Here is a 23,424-nt window from a genome sequence, read left to right as displayed (position 1 = left end):
CGGGCTGGATACGGACTCCTCCCTCGGAGTTTTTGGCTGTTTTGAATTTAATATCGGAGTTTCTCATGGCCTCCTAGATTGTCGACCATTGTTTTTTGTCTCTCTAAGATTACCGTCGGGACTCTTTCTTTGATTTGTGCCGCTGTGTCCATTGGCTGGTGTTCCGGTTCTTCGGGTGGTATCTCTTTTCGTCGCTTTTTTCTGCTCACCGTTTGGTAGTCGTGTGGTTCTTCCGGGGTCTGGGTATCTGTGGCTGGGTTGTTGTCTCTGACGTCATCTTGAGAAGTGCTAGGGAGAGGTTCTGAAGGTTGATAGTCCTCAGATTCGACTTCCGCGATCAGATGGATCTCTACTTTGCCCGGCCATTTTGTATGTAGCAGGTTTCCTACATGTCGGAAAATTGCAAGCAGCTGCTTAAAGTCTAGTTCATCGTACAGGCTGTTCATGATGATTAAGCTTAGTCTGTAGTTTGCTGTACAATCTTCAGAATCACTATACTCTGTGATCACCTGTCTCAATCTTTACCTTTACTTTACCTTACGCTGATAAGAACAGATACTACACTTTGATCTTAGCCAAAAGGCCGAGAAGCGATCTTAATTCTTATTATTTATCAATAATCATCCTGGCAAGCCCGAACTGCCTAAATCCAAGTAAACTGTCCTGGAATTTCATAAAGAACTGATTTTACTGGAATAGTCGAGGTCTATGTAATACATTATAATCCAAGGCTGTTGGAGGAACGTTACTGTTATATATCATATATTAATACCGCATTTGACGAGATGATAATACAGTCATAAGGCTAGTTTGATCGATATTGTTGGCAGTGTTTGTTTTCTGCAACAAGAACATGATATCTCACAATGCAACCTCTTTTCTACAGATATCACGTTCATTTCATAGTCTTAGGAATGCGTGAGTGAAGCCCGTACGTCATCAGTTGTGAAACGTTTGCAGGTAAATCATTCATATGTTATTAACCTTCTGATTTAAATATTTCCAAATTACTGCACATTCATGGTTAGAGAATGTTATGCAATCTCCATAGAACAAAATTCTTCAAATCTTAGTCGATATGAATCGAATTTTAGAAACATGCTAAATTATAATATTCCATATTCTGCTGTACCAAAGAAAAAACAGTAGAATCTGGCCGTTTTTTCTCCTCTGATTGTTTATTCAGATATTATATTCTGTGAGTCTTTACTTGACCAAATGGCAGTTTTGGTCGCTAGAAGTAGTCTGGACAGAAGTTGAGTAATTCACAGTAATATTACCGTAGCTGTTTTCGATTCATCTGTACTGACACAGGCTGCATATTAACAAGTAAAACGAGCGCCTAAACTGTACTCCACGTTGTTTATATTTTTGCACTTGTGATGATTAGTTTTTTTTTATTTTATTTTTTTTTTTATTTTATTAAAACAAGTAAGATACGAGGGATACAAATATAAAATAAGAGTGATGTGTTTGGCTGATAAAATGGCGTTATATTACTTCGAAATCTGAAAAGGAATGCTTGTATAAGCTGATTACAGCGTCTCTATGTGTGCGTGTGCGCGCGCGCCTGGCTATTCAGAAAAATTAATAATCATAAGAGCAAATATGAATTCTAGTACACTTTCAGGTGCAACATTATCATTAACATGTCTCAATGAGCTTCATAAAAATGGAATAAGAATAATTCTCTTCTTAAATGCTGTTAATAGGCTTATCTGTCACATGCACATTGGAAAAAATCTTTGGGAGGTTGAGGCGATTCATGAATACCAAGGATTCCCTGATGTCTTTGAAAAGCAGTTGCAAATTATTAAATTAGCCAAATATTAACAGTCTTTGAGAGACAGACGGAAGCAGAATCGAGAGGAATAATGGAATTGGAGTTGTCAAGGAACTGTCTCCCACACTGGTCTTTGTGGAACTACGAAGAACTAGGTTGGGTCTACAATCAACAGCATATTCAGAAGACTTAAATTGGGCCTCTTTAGTTAATTATTTCTTCCAGAAAGATAACTTAATGGTGAGTAAACTTGAAGAGTTATTCAAACTGATATGGAACCTGAAATCATAGTTCATAAAGAACTTAAAAGAAAATACACCTGGATAAAATCGCTTCTTTATGAAAGCAATATTCGCAAGTCTCATAGTCCACCAGATGATATAATTTAATTCTTACACAGTACTGTTAACTATTATGTACGCGAATAGATTATATTATATTCACAAACAGACACACTCCTGGGCATTCGCTAATGTTGAAGCTGATCAGAGATGGGTAAATATTCTTGAGTGTGGCAAAAACCTACGGTTTGGAATATTTGAAATACCTAACCCTAATTTATTTCAAGTTTTTTCATATGCTTATTGTAAATTTTCTTGGTACTTAACCATCTTCTTCCGCTGAATAGCAACGTACTGTATTTGTAAATTTTCGCCCAACTAAATTTATCATTTCAAACTTGTTTGCTGTTGTCAACAGTGTTGACAACAGCAAAATAGTCCGAGTTTGTTCTCAGAAATATATTTGATTATCGCATAAATAATTATCATTGAATACTTTTCCATAATGAGAACTCTTCTTTTTGTGAGCAATTTAATCTGAAAAATGCGGAAAAGTTCGATGTACATTCCAACTTTTGCAATGACATTCTTTTAAGATATCGCTCTGTTTTCTTTATCCATTCAGATGCAAATTAATGGTTTGTAAAAGAAAAACCGAAGTCATAATTACATCTATTCAGGATATTGTTTTTGCATTTGTGTTACAAAGAATGCAGGTGACATCAGTTATTTTATAAAAGTTTCCTACACGTTAAGGATTATAATTACCGTATATTTTTCTCGTTTTATCAGATGAAGGTTGCCGTTTTCCTGCTGAATAGAACATTTGACTTGAGTTTTATCTTCGGGTATTGTTTACTTGACAGGTCATCGCGTTGGGACAAAAAAATGTTAAATTCTGAGTTCCAATCTCGATTTTCACAGTAAAGCTAATTATTTTCTCTAATTATCACATTCCAACTACGAAATTGGAATACCTGCTGAATCGAAGATTTGACTTCCAAATGGTTTTAAGGAAGTTAAGAAGTAAAAAGTGAAAAAAAAAAAAACGAGCGCAACAATGAATGTGTTTATCGAGAAAGGCTACAGTAATTAAAAATCGTGTATATTAATTTTAAAGCTTTCTTTCCTCAGCTTAATTTATTTTAAGGGATTTCTTAGAGTATTACATATTAGATGTCACACTCTTCCACAAGGAATGTCAAATTATCTTAAAGATCAGTCTAACATTTTTTTTCTATTCACTGTAAAGTTGATGCAATCGTCTAAGTCGCTAAAATTAATAGCATATTTCCCCTTACCTGAGTGTAAATTTTGGTTAATTCTGACATGCATTACAGAAGAACGTTGTTGTGCAGTAGGAAGAACGTGGCTGCTGCTTGAAAAAAAATGTCAGTTTGGATCCTTTAGAGGAACAGTTCTAAACTGAAAATAAATTAACCTGACGCAGGATTATTTCTGTTATCAGACAAGTTGAAGCCACGTGGTTATTCACTATAAATGATATACCCGCTTCATTTTGGTCCTATCTGACAATAGCTGCCACCAGAAACATTTTAAAAAATATATATTAATTTACAGATTATATACCTTCATACCAGACAACAAGCTTACCATTATAAACAGATTACTCCTTATTGGCACCGTAGTTAACTGAGTACTTTTGTACAGAAGTGAAATCTTTTTAAAAGTTCATCCTTTTAAAAGATGAAAAGAGATTGCTGGTATTTGAAGTGAGGTGCTATTAACAACTCCTAAAGCTTCTGTACATAATTTCACAAATTTTGATGTAAGACAAAAATCTGTTCTTTTGCAGGTCCAAGAAATAACATCATAGAAAAGTTTCGAAGGAACCAACTGTCTGGCTTGGTCATATTAGCAGATCTAATGGTCTTTCAGTGCAAGCTCTTGAAGGACTTATTCCAAGAATTTGAAGAGAAAAAAATAGGAAAAACCTAGAATGAAATTATAAAAAATTGGGCAGGCACTTAAAAAAACTAAGTGCCAAACAAGGACTGTGTGGAAGATTTCTGTGAGGAATATTTCTTGATGTCTACTCGATGGGCCAAATCAGGACTATAGGAAAAAGAAGATACATATCCCCCCCCCCCCCACACACACACAATCGAATGCAACATTAACTGCTTTTTCAGCTGTTCAGTTTTAATCTTTCAGATTTACTCATCATTAAACGTACATTTCTATAAAGATATATTGTTTTTTATATGTCTGCAAGTTTCATAAGAAGAAATATCAGTGATTCTTACTTACTGCAATACAACTTTATCTGATTTTCTTTTTCTGTCAGCTTACTAGTACAAGCCATTAGGAAAAAGAAAACCAGGACGTCCTGTTAAAAGATTCAACGATGACTTCTAAGGCCGGAATAGGTCATGCTAGGCCTAAATCCTTGATATGCATGATGATGAACTTTGTCTGATATTAATGTATTAGACTTAGCTGTTTGTTACTGCGTTTTGGTATGTTCAAGAATTTGCTTTCGTTGAGAATATTTTTGGAGTAACTTACGATGTCCTATAAGGATTGCCTCTTTTATCCATTTAACCATTTTATCCATTATTCGTAACACGGAACAAGACTAACAAATTTTAAATTAATATTTGTAAACCAGTAAGCGAATCGTTGACAGCTTCATTATTATGGCGTACAGACAAGGAAAGTAATCAGAACTTATGACAGTACGCCAATGGTGTGAACTGTTTCTGTACGTTTAAGCGCTAACGGGTTTTAGTTAATAATTAACATGTTACTAATTTGTCATCTGGTAATTTCATGGAATGCAAATATATATCAGTTGTTCTCTCAGAACAATTTACACCAGAGAACTATACTAACTTGTGGCTTAAGAGTACTTAATATTGGAAGATGCTTGAGCTTGTGCACATTGAGAAAAACTCTGGAAAGACTTTTTATAAGTATCCGAATTATGAATGTGTGATTTAAAGAGGCCTGCCAGGTGTTTAGATAACAGATAAGTTGGCGAATTGATTCCATCCACAATCTGGCGTAGTGGTATTCCATTTTTATGAACCTTAGGAGCGCCATATAGTCTTCGTGTTAGTGGATGCATGGATTTCAATCTTCGTTTTAAGTCTATAGACCAGTTCCCCATGTGACTTATTAAATCGTTGGTATCATTGAAATTAGGCAAAAAGAACACATAGGTGACGTCAATAATAACAGAAGAAATATCGGGTTTAGCTTTTCATTTCTCAAGAACAAACCATATCATAGAGGATAGAAGCACAATTCCTTACATGGAGGAGGACTTCCGCTCCCGAATTTTTAAGGAGGCCACAACAGTTGCCCGCTGTATACAAAACCTTAACAGGAACCAAGGACTAATCTTGCCCGTGATCTGGAAGACCCTTATCAGATTCTTCAAGTCGCCAGAACTGAATTATAGTGCCAACTATAGAACGTTCCTAAATAACAACAAGTGATATCATCCACGCGCTATGCATGTATTGTACGCGCTCTGTTCTTTGTTTAATATAATTGGAATCGGTTGATTATAGTTGTAACAGTTTTTTACTTTTTAGTGCCTTACATCAGTTATGTACCCTGAAGATGCCAACAGCCTTAGTTGATGAAACCAGTTGGTATAACATAGTTTTTTCTTATGTAGACGTGATCAATATAGTCCCATTAGAAGTCTTTCCAGAGCTTTTTGGTCAAGAAAATTAAACCTTTTTTAACATGAGGAAAACTCTTTTCAGGTGAACATGACGTTGTTGCATATTTTATTAGAAAAACTGGAGATATACAAAACCTAAGTAACAACTTCGACAAAGTAAAACATGGAAAGTGCACCCACCCAGTTTGTTTCAACATATCCCATTTTTTAGTAATCAGGTTAATTAGAATGTCATAAGATGGAATTGATTTTCTTATTATAGACAATGAAAAACATAGTTTTAGCTGGTGAAAGTTTTCTGCTTAGTAGTAACTATGCTGTTAACATAAAAGAGGAAACTGCAGTAAAAATGTTAAATTTTTTGAAATCCAAAATTGAACACAATTAGCGCAGTGTTTCTGGATGACACATTTCACATATAAAGCAGAATTAACTTTACACGAAAATACCGAAAATTATATTTGTCCTTCCAGCTGGTAGCATTTGTCCACGGCCTGACAGTAAACATGTTACAAAAATTTATTTGAGATCTTTCTGAGAGAAAAACCAAGAACTTTCAGTCCAGTGTTGAAAGAGGAGGAAATGCATCCTATGATTTATGTACTACCACCATAAACTGATCATAGTGATACACATCACTGGATTATCTCACTTTATAATAGATTGGCTTGTTCTTAATAAGAGCACAAAATATAAACAATTTGTGCTCTTCCTTTTACATGCTGTATTCCATTTTTTAATTTCAACTAGATGAAAATACAATTCAAATATTATTTATTAACTTTTTTTATTCTTCTTCTGCAGCTTTTCCCACTTAAGTAGGGTCGCTGTTTGTGGTGGGTCTCCTCCACAACTTCCTGTCTTTGGCTGTAGCCACATGCAAGTTCTTCATAAAATCCTCCTCCTCCTCCTCCATCTCCCTCCAGCTCTTCTTTGGCCATCTGCGCTTCCTCTTCCCCTGCACATTCATCTGCATGACCTTTCTTCCCACATACTCTTCCTCGTTCCTCATCACATGACCAAACCATCTCAACCTTGCCTCCTTTATCTTTGCTCCTAAGTTCCTAACTTTCACCGTTCCCCGTACACAGTCATTTCTCAGATGATTCTTTCTGGTCACACCGCAAATCCACCTAAACATTCTCATCTCCGCTACCTCCATCCTGCTGATGTTATTTTTCCTCAGGGCCACAGTTTCCAAAGCATACGTCATAGTTGGTCTCACTACTGTCCTGTGAATTTTGCTTTTTAGATTGATCGGCACCCTCTTATCACATAGCACTCCAGCCATCTCTCTTCAGTTCCTCCATCCTGCTTGTATCCTGCATCCCACTATCTTCTCAGCCTCACCATCCTCTTTCATTGTTGAATCTAAGTATCTAAAGTCACTGACCTTCCTGATGACATTTCCTTCCAGCTCCAGATCTGTTTCCTGGCTGTCTTCCACTTTGCAACACACATACGTGGTCTTACTTCTGCTCAGTCTGATACCTCTCTCTTCTAGTACTTTCCCCCAACTTTCCAGATTGACTGCCACTTTTCTTGATTCTGCACACAGCTCGATGTCATCTGCATAGAGTATAGTCCAAGGCACGTCTTCTCTCACTTCCTCCGTCACCACCTCCATTACAATAATAAACAGGAACGGATTTGATGCAGATCCTTGATGCAAGCCAACTGTCATTGGAAAACTTTCTGTCACTCCCAGGCAGGTTCGAACACTTGTCTTCACATTTCTGTACATCTCCTGCACCAACCTGACATATTTGTCCGGTACCTTCTTCTCCCTCAGATACCTCCAGACTTCTTGCCTTGGCACCCTATCATAGGTTTTCTCCAGATCAACAAATACCAGATGTAGCTCCGTTGCTTCTCTCGAAACTTTTCCAACATCCGCTTACTCCAAAGATAGCATCTGTGGCCGATCGACCAGGTATGAAGCAAAATTGCTCCTTTGCAATCTCTACCTCCTTCCTTAGTCTTCCATCAAGAACCCTTTCTAGGATTTTCATTGTGTGGGACATCGACTTTATTCCTCTGTAATTCTTACAGTCTTGTGCATCCCCTTTACCCTTGTAGATGGGGGACAAGGGTACTTTTCCTCCATTCCTCGGGTATATTTTCCTGTTGGCAAACTTTAATGAATAGGTCTCACAGCAGGTCAATTCCCTCTTTCTCCAGAGCCTTCCATGGCTCCACTGGAATCCTGTCTGGGCCCACCGATTTTCCATTCTTCATCCTCTTCATGGCCTTCTTCACTTCCACTCTACTGATCTTCTGCACCATCCCCTCAGAATACTGCGCATCTTCTCTGTGAGTTCTCGCATTTTCCTCATTCAAAAGTCCCTCAAGGTATATTCTCCATCTGTTTCTTATGTCCACATCCCTCCATAATATTCTTCCTTCAGCGTCTTTGATCTGCCTCATAGGTACGATGTCCTTTGAAGCCTTATATCTACATTTTGCCAATCGATAAATTTTTCTCTGACCTTCCTTTATTTCTAATTGATCATAAAGGTCTTGATATGCCATAGCCTTGGCCTGTGCAACAACTCTCTTGTCTTATCGCTTTTTCTCTCTGTCCTCTTCCACTCTTGACTCATCCCACTTCTGCTTTGCCTTCCTCTTAGCCGTCATAGCTTCTCGTACATCATTATTCCACCACCAACCCTCCTTCTGCTCTGTAATCTTTTCAGATGTCTCACCAAGCACCTCGATTGCACAGCTCAGGATTACTTTTGAATTATGTTTTCAACAATCTTGTACACTTTCCATTCCATCCGAAATCCTCTCTAACACCCTCTCCCTAAAACGATTCCTCACACTCTCTTCTTTTAAGCGAAACCACTTAATTGTCTTCATCCAATGGCTTCCAGAGGTTCTTAAAGTCTGCGCACAGCAGTCGGTGTTGCTGTGCCACTTGATCTGTTGGAATTACTTTGCAACTTGTCACAACCTTAAGATGTTTTCTTCTAGTCAAAATGTCAATCTGTGAACTATTGTAGCCATTTTTAAATGTTATCAAATGCTCTTCCCTCTTACAGAAGGATGAGTTCACAATTGCCAGAACAAACGCTACTGCAAAGTCCAAAATTCTATCTCCTTCCTGGTTCATCATTTCCACTCCATGGCCACCATGCACCCTTTCACAGTCCCTATATATATGTTCAAGTCTTCTCCGACAATCACCATCTCGTTTTCTTCCAGTTCCCTCATTTCTTCATTTAGCACATTCCAGAATTTATCTTTCTCTTCTGCTGTACAGCCAACTTGTGGGGTGCATATACACATAAGACGACCAGTTGCTGTTCTCCAAGACCCAGTTTCATTCGCATGATCCTGTCGTTGCTCCTACCCACTTCCAGTACTTCGCCCTTCATTCTTCATTCTGCCACACACCACAATTCCCACACCATTTCTCCCCTCTTTATTCGGTCCAGAGTAGAACAATTTATACCCGTCTCCTAGTTCCTTCGCCTTTTCTCCCTTCCACCTTGTCTCCTGCACGCATAAAATGTCCAACTTCCTCTTCCTCATCATGTCTGCCACCTCTCTTCTCCTTCTAGTCATGCTTTCAACATTCAACGTTCCCACTCGCAACATTCTCTCCACTTGCTGGGCTCACTTCTTTAACCGCAACCGCCCTTGATGCGTAGCCCTCGTCCACTTCTCGCTGCTGTAGGGCGATGTGGCTGCGCGTCGCTTAAGGGATATACCCTAGCCCTTGTATCACTTTCTTTTCGACTCATTTGATCATAACTAGAGATGGCAGTGAAGTTTTATGACCGGATGCCCATCCTGACGTCAACCCTAGCCATTTATCCGGGCTTGGGACCGGCACCTATTGGGGCTAGCTTGCCCCCTTCGGTGGCTGCAATAGGCGAAATGACATAGCAAGATAGGAAAGATTCACCCCTAGCCCTCGAATACTCAAATACATTAGGGGTAAGGAGCAAGAAGCAAAGAACTAGCTAATCTCTTGACACATGATATTAAATATCATTGACTATATTGATTAAAGCTTGTTGAAGCGAGCTCTTTGTATTGTTTGGTAAACATCCGTGAAAATAATTTTAATCAATAATCCAATCTTTATTTCTGAATACTAAGATACAGTAATCATTATGACTACATGCTAGTTTATATTTATAGTTGTCAGGACTTCTTTATCTCTATTTTTGCTTCATGTTTTCATTATGTATTTTTTATTATTATTAATGTTTTAATTCTATTTGTATGTTAAATTATTGAGGAGAGTTAATATTTTGTTATGTAAAGTCTAAGAAATATATGAAACGATTTTTTACACTGTTACACTGTCTTTATTATTATTATTTTTTCTTCTGGTGACGTTTCTACTGATATCCTCAAATCCTATGTTAATGTTAACTGAAGAAGATACTGTATAGCAGTATCCACACAGCATGTGGGGTGTCGGTTTAACTTGATATTTCAGGTTAGCATACAGAAACAAACAAACACCACCATGCTTTTAATCTCCATTTATGAACTATGTACAACTCTAGACCATTGGACAAGAATTGTTTCCGTGTTGGTACTTGAGAGAACTCTATTATACTTATTTGACTAATGTTTCTTTAATTTTCCATGTCGTTATATCTGCATACTGCTATTTTCAGCTCTCCGTAAATACTTCGGCTTTCAAATGGAATGGCAATCTGATAATGTGGAGTACATAAAAATTCCAGGTGGCTCTTCTGTAATGAGTATTGCATTTATATGTGAGGTAATCAGATGCTTGCGGGTTTGTTATTTGATATGCTAGTCTGATTATAATAACCAGACCAGCATATCAAATAACAAAAAAAAAAAATTTTTTAGGAGTGAAGTAGTGTTTTAACATGATTGTTTGGTGGTATGCGTGTTTTATCTCAAATATTTTGTGTTCAATGATTCCGGTCAGTATGAATATGGAATATTCTCTTCGTTTCCAGAAAATCAATTTTACTTTATCTTGCAGCGATTATAATCTGTATAATGTCTGCTCATTCTGAGCAGATTTAATACATATCTTAAAGTTTCTTTTTGATGGATCTGTGGGTTACTGGATATGGATACCATAGCCTTGTTCATCTACTTACGGAAGATCTCACTTTTTTGATGGGAGATGTTGGTGATAAGTATATATATAAATCAGAACGAGAGAGAGCTCCTTGCTTGACTTCACAGATTAAGGGTAGCCTTCTATTGTAGGCTGATGCTAAACGGGTTATCTGCTTTCTGTGTGTCATGAACTTTTCAAACCATTAATATAGTTCCACCAATTGTAATGTGTAAGTGTTAACTTGTTCGACAAGTTTCTTTTGTGTGGGTGTGTTAATGCGTCGGACTCTTTTGATAGATCAATTAAAATATATAATACTGTTGTGTATTTTAATCGAACGCAGATTATTCGGGTCCTAAAATTTTTCAAGAGGGATTATGTTTCTTTATTCTTTTGAGAGACAATACTGGGTTTTCGGAATGATGTGGAATTTTCTATATATGGCGAGATTGTGATATTATCCGCTAAAATATATGAGTGATCACCGACGATAGAGTGCTTCTGTAGTTAGGTTTCTTTTTCCAAGTTTGTATTCAGGTATGCGCTTCGATTAGAAAAGTTTTAGTTTTTTTTATATAATAATAGGACGCCTCGGCTAATCGAGTGTCTTTGTCCGATTCCGTCTATTCCTGGTCCTTTGTTGGCATTACTTTGGCGAATTGCATGGGAGACTTCTTCCTTTTGTTACCAATAGGAAACACATTGTCTTGATTGCTTGTGGTCTTAACAGAGAATGCTAATATGTGAGGGAAGGATTATTTCCTACAGAACTCACAATCCGTATGAGAGATTTGGAGTCAACCGTAACGCTGCGGCCTTTTTTGCCCATTTCAGAGACTATGGCTTTGTGTATAATCTTGAATCTCGTTGATCAGATGCCAGATTTCCAATCTGTCGCTGTGAACTGTCGTTAGTTTGTTTCTATACAATTTTCTTTTGCGTTTGCATTCTATGCTGTAAGATAATTCCATTTACTTTTGTATTTGGCTTCTAATAGTGTATTGTTAGATGATCCATTAAGTTGTTTCATTAAGGCGTCTTTTCTTTATATATGGAGTCTGTCTAGTTTGAGTGCGTATTTTTTTTAAAAATTCTTTTGTTATATATTTTATTAAATGCCATTTTAAAGATTAGCATTGGAGTATCACCTGAGATTGTCACTTCGTTCTGCATTTAGTTTTTTTTTTTTTTTTTGTAATTTCATATGTTTATGACGTCATCATGCTGCTTGTGGACTTGCTGTGTTTTGACAGTACTAGCTTAGAAAGTACCTGCAGCACAGTGTTATAATACTTTGCCGTGCTATAGCCATTTGGAAGTGTAGGCACTTCCAAACTTACATTCAGTTTTGTGATTTCTAATTTATAAATTTTCTTTTACTGTAGTTTTGGTTTGTTGACTATTTATTCCTCCTGTTTGCTTAGTTTGTCTACAGTGCTTGTGATGTTAAAAGTTTGGTATTTGCTAACTGGCTGCTGCTTTGATCGCTGCAATTAGTTTTATTAATACTAAAATACCGTCTGTATTATTCCTCAGAAGAGCCTGGAAGATCAGACCATATTTTAGAATGCACTCAATGTTAATTTGAGAATAGAGTGAGTGTTCATTCCTTCGGTCACTCAGCTGTTTCCCTGCGTTTACGACTTCACAATATAGTAAGTGTCGTCTTCGGGACTGATTAGGTCTGGTTGATGGTCTGGCTTCATTTGTGATTATCCCTTCTTTATGATGCACTTATTGCTCATTTTAATACGGCAAGCAGCGCAGATTTTCTAGAGAGTTGATTTGAATATTCTTTGCATCTTGTCCCTATAAAGAGTAGATGACATCCCTTACCCATAAGTCTGGTATTTTTTTTGGGGGTTTACCTTTTTTTCTAATGAAAGAGATGTCGTGATAAAATGGCATTACCAAATAGGACAAGCAGATTGGAGTATGATCGTGGGTTGCTTTCAGATCTTTAGATAATGTTGTTTATGCTGTTCGGTTTTAAGGTTGTGTCTGAGTCGCAGCAGGACGACGGGGGAGTACTACGACAAGTATCCCGGCCCCGTTTGTTTTGTGATAGCCTATAAAACAGACTGGATAATATTATCCGTAAATGTTATTAATATGCTGGTTGATAAGTTAGTATTCAGTACTTATTACTTACCTAAGTTATCCTTTATTAGTAATGTTAACTGTCATTTAACGATATCGTTTATTTATAATGAATAATACTAAAATTCATTTCAGCACTTCTACTTATTTATGCTCACTAGCCTTAATTTGTATTACAATATCCAGTAGTATTTTAACAATATATTTATTTCGATTATTTAATTCATCCATACATCAGTTAATTATGTAAATTTCACTGAGAAAAAAAATGTAATTCATTCATCAAACTGTTTAAATGTTTTGCCTCTCCAAATCTTTGTCAAAGTCAAACACAAACACCACCTTAAAAACGAACTTTGTGTATTAGGTGTAAATTTTTTCTTTGTTAGTTTCTTATTCGCACCTTAATGGATGCATTATAACTTAACCTTATAACATTTCTTTCATTTTGTAACTGGGTTCATACGAAGGTGGAAGGATGTTTCTTTGATCACAACATTATCCTAATTTTGCTTAATAGCATTATTTGCTGCACTAGTAATTCAAACCAATCATACCTGCTTCTCATCATGCTCTTTACTCAGGTTGGATTCAGTCCAGTACAATATCTGGTCTAGGTTATATATGCATGCACTAACTTTAATTATATATCCTCTTCTCGTAACCGAATCTCGCAGCTCATACACATTTCCTTCATTTGTTTAGTGAATTTTCTCTTTCTCTAAAAAGCTACTATTCTCAGAAGATTCTCTGAACTTAATGTAATGAAGGTAATCATAATATTTCAAAACTGAGAGAGAGAGAATCGTACAGTTCATGTAACAAATGGAAATCATTAACGAAAATTTGCTTTCTTCCCCTTATATAATTAAACATTAAGGAATGTTTTGCACCTGTAAATATTTCATGATCGGAAATTTTATTCTGTTCCTTGTTAATATAAATTAAATTCACAGTCAATGGAAATCAAGTGAATGTGAATCTAAAACATCTAATCTTATATGGTACACTATAAAATCTTATTTTATTACATTAAAATCTTATATTGTTACATTTTCATAACGTTACATTGAATAAAGACTATTATGGGTTTAATTTCAGTAACAGACTACAGGAACCTTTTAGTGTTTTTATCCGGATCCCAAGTAGGCACTCTGAGCTCAGTAAAGAGAACTAGTTAGTGAGATTTTCAAAATTGTTTCTTCATTAGAGAAAGGCAGTGCACATTAAAAAGAAACAAAGATCCATTATTTCATTATGGCTATCACCTTAAAACCTCATAATTATAAAATTCAGCAATACTAAAAAACGACAAAATACTGCAAGTATTTTTGTCCAGTTGCTTTTCTTATCGTGTCTTCTGCCGTTGCAAAAAAAGTTAAATAAATGGGTCATTCTTTTTGAAATATTGCCCTCTACAGCGAATTAAGGTCGGGTGTATTTTCTGCAATGTAGGAAACCCAGCGAATGACCAAGGTGACCCTGTTAAAGACAGATCGCTGGCTGTTCAGTTGTGTGTATGTACTGTTATGTGAAGTTTTGCCATTCTAGAGCCAAATGCAGTTCTTGGTGTTCAGGAACGATGGTAACACAAACCTTCTTAAGAAATTCATACAAATTAGATTCTTGATCATAAACTTAATTTAAAGATTGATTTATAAGTATAGAAATGAATATCAGTTATACCTAATTATATCACAGGAAAATTATTATGCATTTATATCAATAAATTTTCCTGTGAGAATTCTTGTAATTTTCGACTGAATAACCGATCGCTATCACTGAATGAATAATTTAGTCTTTATGAGGTTGCAATAATATGTGAAACTTAATATATATATTTTTTACTATTAGAGTTCAATATTTAGGCGCTTTTTGTAACAGTAATTTATGAAGATTTATGAATATATAAAGACTTACAAATTTGACCGAGTCAATGAAATAAAGCAAATTTTATGATTCTGTTGGCTCACATTCCTATTAAATTTCTCATGAAACTATAAAATTATGGGAAACTGAATCCACATCACTTTAGTGTTCAGAACTTTTTCAAGAAAATTATTTCACTTCAAATCAAATAAACTGTTGCAGAAGGAGAGGGTGGGTGAAACTTACGAATCTTGGACTCCTATCAGGATTATATGCTATTGTAAAAGTAATGATTTTACAATCGTATTGAAGAAACAGCTTCAGGTAGGTTCTTTTGTAATTCATTTCATCTGGTCAAAAATCAGAAGCATCTTTCTTTCATATTCGACATAAAGTGTACTTACTCAATTATTATATAATTAGTCACACATTACTTAGAACGAAGCAAATTAGGAACAGTAACAGGTGACACTTCTGAATCACGAATGCTAGTTATTCAGATCAGATCATTGTAAGCAAGATTAGTGATGTCTAAGGATTCTTAATGTTCGATTGTTTTTAAAAAATACGTTTTAGCTTACTATAGTTAACTAATTTCGACAAGAATCTCTTTCTCTCTTTGTGATGCCCAGTCCATATTCATTTTCGAAACGAGTTGCACTGCGTAAGTAGTATGGGTGCCACTTCTGACAAGATCAAGATAAGATAAGGAATCGGGACGTGATTGATTGTTGAGATGATGACGTCGTGTGTGTGAGTCATCATGGGTTTGGAATGTTTGGATTATCCCTGGGGCATATGTGTCAATGGCTTCAGTTCTTGTGTTTTGGTTCGCGTATGGAATTATGGGTGATGGTAGAGATAAGGATTCATGTTGTGATTGGTGGGACACTTCTGACATATGTGTCAATGGCTTCAGTTCTTGTGTTTTGGTTCGCGTATGGAATTATGGGTGATGGTAGAGATAAGGATTCATGTTGTGATTGGTGGGACACTTCTGACAAGATCAAGATAAGATAAGGAATCGTGTCGTGGGTGTGTGTTGTTTACAGATGTAGATAATTGACGTAATTGTTAGTTGTTAATCAGCGACTTTATCGTTTTGAATGGAAAAGGAAGATATTATTAGTGGATAAGGATTCGTGTCGTGATTGGTGGGATACTATGAACAAAATAGGAGTAAGTTGAATGGGGGGAAGCGACGTCAGTGTACTGGATGTATATTGTTGTGACTTGTAGATAAGTAAATGGTTTGCGTATGGCATTATGGGTGATGGATAGTGATAAGATAAATTTTGGAATGTTTGGAATTTCGCTGGGGGCCCCCCCTTTCTGGCAGGGACATCACGTGGTGTGTTGGGTTCGCGAAAGTATTGTGGGTGATTTTAGAGATAAGGAGTCGTGACGTTATGTGTTTGGAAATTTCTGGGGAACATACATATGTCTCTGTGATATCACATGGTGTATTGGTTTGCCTATGGAGCTATGGGCGATGTTTCTGAGATAAGATATCTTGGAATTTTCCCAGGGTGACACACATCCGTTTGTCGTCAAGTTTTGTGTTTGGTGTCTATTGATGGCAGTACTAATTTTCCAATACAGTTTCGGGTATTTCTTTCCTGTTAAAAGATTATGGGAATTCTTAGAGTATAGTAGAGTAGAGTATAGTCTAGGCAGCAGCGTTTAGGCTTTTCTGAATAATTTAATTATATGCTGGTGTCCCTCAAACACACACTTATTTTTTTCCCCATAGCTAATACATATTATATTCTATATTCATATTCTAAAAACTATGGGAATTCTTTCTAGGAATTCTAATGATAATTTAAATTACTTAGTCTTTCCAGAATGGCTCTTCAAAATGCGAATATTCCAAACCTTTTTTTTCCCATAGCTCATATATATTTTATTTTATATTCATATTCTAAATTGTCATCATATTTTGTCTTTGGTTGTCTATAGATGGCTGTACTGATTTTCCAATGTATTTTGGGGTATTTCTTTCCTGTTAAAGGGTTGGAATTCTTAGAGTAGAGTTCTTAGAATTCTTAGATAATGGCGGCAGCGTTATGAAAAACAAAACAACAACAACAAAAAACTATCCAGTATTAGAATTGCACTTATCCAAACATACGACCAGCGGTTATTGTAATTACAAATCACTTGTTATGTTTAAGTTAAAAAAAAAAAGATTATCTTACATTTCTTTCCAGAATGGGACAACTTGAGACTATCGAGGTTTTCTGAATATCCCAAATAGCTGATTTTAACATACATATATTCACAGCATGAAACACACAAACACAAGATCTGAAATGCAGTTGACTCTTTTTTCATTATAGGTTACTGGGGGATAACGTATATTCACAGCACAAAAACACACAAAACATAGGAGTTGATAGATATTTCTGTAAATAACCAGAACATCTAGTTGACTACTTAATTTAGATTACTATCCGATTGATTCTCTGTATTAATTCCTTACCACAGTTGCTCATGCTATGTTTTCCCAAGCTTGGTGGAAAAGTATATGCCATGTTATTGAGGATATGTGTTATTTCCTGTTTGGAATTCAGAGTGCTGTTAGAGTATGGAATTCTGACAAGTGAAATGTTTTTTTTTCTTTTCAAATTGATTGGCTATTTTCTCTATTTTACTTCAAAATTCAGTTTAACTACATATTCTAACAGAATAACTGATCAAAATTAATAAATAAATAAAATGTATGTGAATTTATTTTCCAACATTGTACATTTCTCATTAAGTCTTATCTTATAGATATGTTTCTTATCCGGTCGCCAATTTGTTGTACCTAGGTGAGAAATCGTGTGTTTAGGTTAGAACTCTTCGTTCCCGTGGGAAATTATTGCTGTTGTAAATTAAAGCATACATTTTATTTTTTTTAAACCAATATGACTTAATTTTACCTTCAATTCCTTGTGCTCTTAACCTATTTCTGTAACCGAAATTTATTTATTTATTTTTTCTCTTTAGCATTAGTAATTTTAAGTAACGTATATGAGACAAACTAGGTTTTGAACTCCCCGTTACCGTTTTCTTTTAGAAACTTCTTTTGCCAGCACAACAAATAAATAGTTATTTCTTATTATTTCAAATGAATATTAGCTTTGTAATACATACTTTGTTAATTTCTATGTTACCTTTTATTTGACTGTAATATTATTAACAAATTGTATTTACTGAATCTAACATACAGAAATTAAATAAAGTGAAAAAGGCAGTATTTTTTTTCGTATTCTTCTGATTTAACATTTGCGCTGATGTTCATAGTGTATGATTTGCCACTAATGATTATGTGTAATCCACGTGAATTAGAAATGAAAAGATAGTCAAGAGGGTGACAGAGGTCTTCCCTACAATGCTCCCCCCACCCCTAACCCTCCATAATCCCCTCTTCTCCAGAAGATGTCTGCTCAGGCTAGTGGAGATGAGCGACCTCATCATTTGCGGATATCTTTTAGTGATGTCACCTCCAACTGATACTGATAACTTTGGAGGGGGAAAAAACGCGGTTTTTTTTAATTTTTTTTTAAAACTTAAACATAACAAGTGACTTGTAATTACAATAACCGCTGGTCGTATGTTTGGGTAAGCGCAATTCTAATACTGGATAGTTTTTTTTTTCATAGCGCTGCCGCCATTTCTAAGAACTCTACTCTAAGAATTCTCACCCTTTAACAGGAAAGAAATACCCCAAAATGTATTGGAAAATTAGTACAACCATCTATAGACAACCAAAGACAAAACATAACGACAATTTAGAATATGATTATAGAATAAAACATGTATGAGCTATGGGGGAAAAAGTGTTGGAATATTCGCATTTTCAAGAGCCATTCTGGAAAGACTAAGTAATTTAAATTATCATTAGAATTTCTAGAAAGAATTCCCATAGTCTTTAGAATATGAATATAGAATATAATATAATATGTATGAGCTATTGAAAAAAAAAGTGTGTGTTTGAGGGACACCAGCATATAATTAAATTATTCAGAAAAGCCTAAACGCTGCCGCCACTAGACTCTACTATACTCTAAGAATTCCCATAATCTTTTAACAGGAAAGAAATACCTCAAACTGTATTGGAAAATTATTACTGCCATCTATAGACAACCAAACACAAAACTTGACGACAATGATGGATGTGTGTCACCCTGGGAAATTTCCAAGATATCTTATCTCAAAAACATCGCCCACAATTCCATAGACAAACCAAAACACCATGTGATATTACAGAGAGACTATATGTTTCCCAGAAATTTCCAAACATATAACGTCACGAATGATTATCTCTAAAAGCGCCCACAAATCCGTTCGCGAACTCAACACACCGCATGATGTCCCTGACAGAATGAGGGCCCCCAGCGAAATTCGAAACATTCCAGAATTTATCTTATCACTATTGATCACCCATAATGCCATATGCAAACTATTTATTTATCTACAACTCATAACAATACATATCCAAGACACTGATGTCGCTCCCCCCCGTTCATAGTATCCCAACAATCACGACACGAATCCTTATCCACCAATAAAATAATATCTTCCTTTTCCATTCAAAACAATAACGTCGCTTATTAACAACTAACAATTACATCACTTATTTACAACTTACAAATTACGTTACTTATCTACATCTGATAATAAGAAACATTCACATCACGATTCCTTATCTTTTCTTGATCTGGTTAAAAGTGTCCCACTGATCACGACAGGAACCCTTATCAATTAATATATATCTCCCTTTTCGATTCAAAACAATGTCACTTATTTACAACTAACAAATTACGTCACTTATCAACATCTGAATACAACACACACCCACGACACGATTCCTTAACTTATCTTGATCTGGTCAGAAGTGTCCCACCAATCACAACACGAATCCTTATCTCTACCATCACCCATAATTCCATACGCGAACCAAAACACAAGAACTGAAGTCATCGACACATATGCTTCGAGAGAAATTCCAAACGTTCCGAACCCATGATGTCACACACAAAATGACTTCATCATCTCAACAATCAATCACGTCACGATTCCTTATCGTATCTTGAACTTGTCAGAAGTGGCACCCATACTACTAAGGGTAATTCTGACTATTTTTCAGAAATTATACTTATTAGAAATTACGCCTATGAAGTAACCACATTTCTTCATTACAAATACCAGTTACCGTCATCATGAAGTGGAAAAGTCACTTTTAATCATATTCGCTTCCAGCCGAGAATAAGTGAAACAAATGGTTATTTTTTGTATGCTGTTGCTGCTGGGTGGCATTAAATATTTACTAACTTATTTGGTTATAACTAGAGAATATCAGCCAAGGTTACAAGATTCATCAACAATTAACTAATAATTATTCGTTTCTCTTAAAGAAAGATTAGTGATATTAGCAACTGTGTAATCAAGTCAGTTCAATAATTACCATGTGGATGAGAATATCATAAGCAGAAAAAGTTGGAGACCCTTTCTTTTGGATCCTAGGAAATCGTTATGAACATCAGATGTCAGTTGCAGATATAAAACTTCACTGTTCGGAAAAAAACACGAAGCCATTTTGTTCTACTTCCTTATTTAAAGTTTGAAGCTTTCTTTCTAAGTAGCACACTTTGCTTTTCCATCAATTATCGATCTCGATGTGAACTCGAGTTAAGAACGTCGGAGCTTGTGAATATATCATTCATGTAAGCCAAGCATGACAGCCGTGATCAAGCAACCCATGCGGTTGTTCTTAGCATCTAATACAAACAAGGCAAATAATCTGGTCAATACGGATCTAGACGGTACCTAACTTTACTAAAACGCAGTAGGTCTTGAATACTGTAGGTGCTAATTTCTCCAAGCACTTTGAAAAGACCCAAAATCCTCAAAGAAGATTTGTTTAAAAGTAGCATTATAATGGTTTCACAAAACGCTTTTTTGCTGTCCGAAAGTTTTTTGGTTATCTGTAGCTAATCTTTCTCTCTTCTTAAAAATATGAAGTTAATTTTGGCAAATATAATTCTTTCTTACTAAGAAGGAAAGTATTATCTAACCTTATTAATACTGGATCGTTTCATTTATTTTATGAGAGCACAAATAAAATCATATCTTTTAGTAGAATTGTGTACTATTTCTAAATGTTGAGTATAGTGGATTTGTTCTGTTTTTCTTTAATCTCTCTCTCTCTCTCTCTCTCTCTCTCACACACACACACACACACACACACATCAGTTGTTCATAAAGATTGTAAATTATAATTAGTGTAAAGTTAGTAATTAGGTAAAACTAGTAACATTATTGTTCTGTTTATTTAATGGTTTTTTTTAACACTTGTACAGCTCGCGAAATTTTCATATATAATATTTGTATGCATGCTGTACTGAACAAATAAGCAATCAGTAAGCAAACTTTCCTATATATGTAGATAATTAGGCCCCAAAAGAAACAAAATTATATTTATTCACTATATTTTACTTCACTTTTGTAAGGTTTAGAAACAAAAGACGTATCAAAAATAATACATTCATGAAACTATAAGTGGCCTCAAGAAATTTATTTGACAATTCCATCCGATCAATCAAAATATTGGGAGTTAGTCTTTAAATTAATTCTAACAGTAATATTAAATACTTAGATGAGATAATATGAAAAAACAAAGTTTCTAAATTGCAATAAATAGTAAGCAGTAATTGAAATACGGTATTCAAACAAGTGGACATTTTTAATATCTGAAAGCAACAAAAGACCGAAAAATATAAGCAACAAAGTAATTTAAATAATTAAATGTGAATTAGGAAACAAAAAATTTATGATAACTCAGCGACAGAAATGTATTAATAAGACATTATTAAATGGACAAAGAAAACATACTACAAACGGGAGAAACCGACTTACAACGAGGCGCTAATGAAACACACACACGAATACAAAAAAGCATCTGTGAGTTTCTAAGGTAATTTAAAATAATCAATACACTTCAAGATAGCTGACTTCGTTGCTGCATATTCCTGTGCATATAAATAAAGAAGCTTAGCGTGCGCGACATTTTTCTCATTACAATGAAATAAGTCAATATTTTTCTGAAAGAAGAACTCAAATTCTTGGATGCTTCTTGAAAGGTATATGTAACTTTAGTGCAATTAAAATAGCAAAATTAATATTAATTCAGCTGTCTCAGTAGACGATGGCTATGAAACTTGCTGCAATGTGTGATGTTTGTGTGGATATTATTAGAACGAGCATTATTATCTTTTAGAAAATGTTTCATAGCAACAGTTCTCTTTTATACTTGTTTGGTTGCTAGGAAAAGGTTCCACATCGAGTTTAGCATCACCAGTGTGTCTCTCTCTCTTGATGTTGATTTTCTTCCAGATCATTTTCTGTGAGTTTTGTATAAAGCACGCGATACCACCACCTCATTAGTTCTTGTATATTCTTCAATATCAATAGTATTAAGTTATTTGCACGTGTATTCTTTTTAATATGATTGTGCCATTGATACCATCGGTTCAGTGCCCAAATTTTCCTCAGAAGTCTCATTTCCACACTCTTTAATTTTTGATCTTATATTTCATTTCTAACCTACTTCTTTAGTATTACTGTGAATTATAACATTACTATATTTATTCTTTTATAATTTAGTATTTAGGCGTACTCTTAATTTTGTCAATTCAACACGATTCCAATCTATTAACCTTACGTGTTCATGATCAGTCTTCATACGTCCTTTTCAACCAACATTGAGGCAATAATAATCCATGTTCTAGAGATTAATGTTATTAAATTTCACCCACAAAGGGTCGGAATTGAAATTTGACTTGATATTGAAACTTAAAAATTATACATATCTACATTTTTGTTAAAATTCGGAACATGGTGTATATGAATGTAAAATGTCTGTTGATATTAAAAACATCAAACTATACATACATATTGGTATTTTTTTACGTTTACATTTCGAGATTTCGTAATTTTAAATATTGAACTTAGGATTTCATAATCTTTCTACGCTCTTTATACGAAAATAAAAAATCTATCCTGAATCCAGCGAGCTCGTCGCCAAGTTTTTCATCAATACTTATCATTCTCGTAAGTATGAACGGAATAAATCTTTGCTTGAACACCCACGAGGAAAGCTCTTTCTATAATTCTGAAATTTCGTTTCGTTTCCTGTTTTTTCAGATTCATGCTACGAGAACTCTCCTCCATTCATCCGGGATTAGATCTTTTCATAAACATTTACGTTAATGTAAAAGTTTTATACTTCTGTATGTAAGCATTTCAGGTCGGATATCATTCACTTCAGCCATATTTCACATTTCAATCGCGAATGGGCTTTGGTAAAGTCCGATATAAACTAAAAAAAGTGTATGTTTAATTAAATATATGGAATGCAATTCATTCCTTGATATTTTTATGATTGTTGTTGATATTTATTTAATTTAATAACAATAAATCATATTGATCAGTATCAGTTGCATGTCGCCTCGATAGTTCTTGATTAAATTTCTTATGTTATATTGCCTTTCCTAAGTAATTCTCTGACAACTACATTTGGGTCTGGTTAACCCTAACACCAATGCTGAAAGACTGTTGGAATTCGTCCAGTTAACAAATTAGTTATTACTAATACATGTTGCCAGAAAAACCTACGACG

The 23,424-nt window shown here is 35.1% G+C and overlaps 1 long non-coding RNA gene and 1 pseudogene across 1 annotated transcript in view; one reads left to right on the top strand and one right to left on the bottom strand.

Moving 5' to 3' along the window:
* Positions 1-23,424, top strand: part of LOC150094483 (uncharacterized) — a 550,669-nt gene that overhangs the window by 438,745 nt on the left and 88,500 nt on the right. The gene's annotated exons all lie outside the window — the stretch shown is intronic.
* Positions 447-595, bottom strand: LOC150094484 (U2 spliceosomal RNA; annotated as a pseudogene).

Source organism: Typopeltis vanoorti, chromosome 22 (genome assembly GCF_054136105.1).
Source record: "Typopeltis vanoorti isolate ZY-2024b chromosome 22, IOZ_Tvanoo_1.0, whole genome shotgun sequence".
Taxonomy (NCBI): domain Eukaryota; kingdom Metazoa; phylum Arthropoda; class Arachnida; order Uropygi; family Thelyphonidae; genus Typopeltis; species Typopeltis vanoorti.
The sequence above is the reverse complement of the archived record's forward strand: the minus strand, read 5'-3'. Positions and strand labels throughout refer to the sequence as shown.